The sequence below is a fragment of the Drosophila simulans genome, chromosome X (assembly GCF_016746395.2).
Source record: "Drosophila simulans strain w501 chromosome X, Prin_Dsim_3.1, whole genome shotgun sequence".
Classification (NCBI taxonomy): Eukaryota; Metazoa; Arthropoda; class Insecta; order Diptera; family Drosophilidae; genus Drosophila; species Drosophila simulans.
The window spans coordinates 15,711,830-15,713,808 of NC_052525.2; the positions used below are offsets into that span (position 1 = coordinate 15,711,830).

Genomic DNA, 1,979 nt, shown 5'->3' on the forward strand with positions numbered 1-1,979 from the left:
ATGCAAATTGATTAGGGTAAGAAAACAAACAAGCAAGATTTTGAGTCATAATCTTAGTCTTGTTTTTTATAAATGTTTTCACACATTTTTCAATTTAATCTTTCTACTTAATATTTGCCTTACATATTAGGAAATAATCTCTGAAAATTTCCACTTTTATTAGACATTTTCCATTTTCCGCTCAGTGTTCAATATTGATTTCGTTCGAAATTTATCGAGAGAGGGTAACAAATTATAAATCTACCCACATTCGACAGTTTCGAGGCGCAAGAATTATTTCACATTCATATCTCGAAAATTACGACACCCCTGGGAAATTGGTGTTGGTCAGTTTGCGACATCTACCCCTGTCCACCACCACACAGGATATCCAGGATACCCAGGATCCCAATACCGATATCCTCTCATCGAGGGTCTTCGAAATGCCATTTTCAGTTTGTATAAATCCTGCATCTGAATCACTGGCTAAGAATGCTTAGTATGCAAGTCACACGCGCCAAAATGCGATAAATAGATTATGGATATGGCTAGGAAAAAGAAAATAAAATAAACGAGGCAGTTTCTTTAAATTTTGGACTTTACAATTCTGTATTCTGCTAGAATAAAAAGTCTACAAAAAATGATTTAAGCTCGAGGATTTGTTATTTTTAATACACCAAAATCATCTTATATTTCAGTAGTGTTTTATAGCAATGTAATGTACTTTTTAACGAATCTTTAACGAATCCCTTTACTCCACAATTAACGGGTATGATAACGTTGCTTTCCTTATTTTAACCGAAATTCAAAGTTTATTTATGCCAATAACACAAGCTAATTATATGGGTGAATTAACATTCTACAAACTCACTCAGTTTGGCATTTTTGATTTTCATTTAATTGGCACCAAGTGTTGTGCTAAACAGTTACAAGTTCTTCAATAAAATGTAACTAAAATGTTTAAAATATATAAATAATTGGCCCTATAACATAAGTTATCAGGCCTTAACAAAAATTTAGTTTAGACTCATTAGAGTGTTCCTCTCCACGGAAATCTTTAGTAAAAGGCGAAAGATTTATTCGACAATTGAAGAGAAACCAGAGTGACTTTACACCAGCAAACATAATGCCTCTAGGATCAGTATTGGCCAGAAGGACTTGGGAATTTTAAGTGTGGGTAGTGTTGGGTAGGATTGAAAACTCACTTCAAGACATCTGCTTTAGCTACCTACATAGATACTATACCTACTGACATGTTTAAATTGATACCTGAATGTTATCTTACCATATGACAATGACCTTTGTGATGTGAGGAAAAACCCCCCTGAAATATGCAATAATGATATTCGATTCTGAAGCCTGCAAATATAGTAATTCCCAACTGGTCTTGGCTGCAGTCGCATGAAGTCCTCTATCCTGGGAAAGTGTAGTTATCGCTTCTCGGCCTTATGGCTAAGATCAAAGTGTAGTATCTGTTCTTATCAGCTTAACATCTGATAGTTCCTCCATTGGAGGACAACAAATGTTAAACTGATTTTTGGAATCAGACAGAGTGCTAGGGGCTTGCTCCACCTCTGTCACGGGTTGGCCCGGTATTGCAGTACCGCCGGGATTTCGGCCCAACTGAATAATAAATATTTAATATTAACATTAGTGAAGAATTATTGCTTTCTTTACAACCTCTTTATTGGGACGTTTGACGGTAAAAACAAACTCGCCCTGCTATATGAAAATTCGAATTGTAGGATGAAATCGCCCAAAACTGCCACGCCGACATAATTGAACATTTTTTTGATATTATTTTATAATATTATTAGCCTTAAAAATTTCTATTGATTTGTCAAAAAACTTTCAGCCACGCCCACACCTTTGAACAACTTTTAAGATTTTTCTCATTTCATTTCCCAATATCTATCGATATCCCAGAAAAATGATTAAATTTTGCGTTGGCATTCACACTAGCTGAGTAACGGGTATCTGATAGTCGGGGAACTCGACTT

General features: G+C 35.2%; 2 non-coding genes across 2 annotated transcripts; one reads left to right on the forward strand and one right to left on the reverse strand.

Annotated features, from left to right (window-relative positions):
- Positions 1–962: 962 nt before the first annotated feature.
- LOC120285411 lies at positions 963–1,086 on the reverse strand. The gene has a single exon (XR_005544709.1). It is a non-coding gene; the product is annotated as a U5 spliceosomal RNA (small nuclear RNA).
- Positions 1,087–1,411: 325 nt separating this feature from the next.
- Positions 1,412–1,607, forward strand: LOC120285400. The gene has a single exon (XR_005544698.1). It is a non-coding gene; the product is annotated as a U2 spliceosomal RNA (small nuclear RNA).
- Positions 1,608–1,979: the final 372 nt, after the last annotated feature.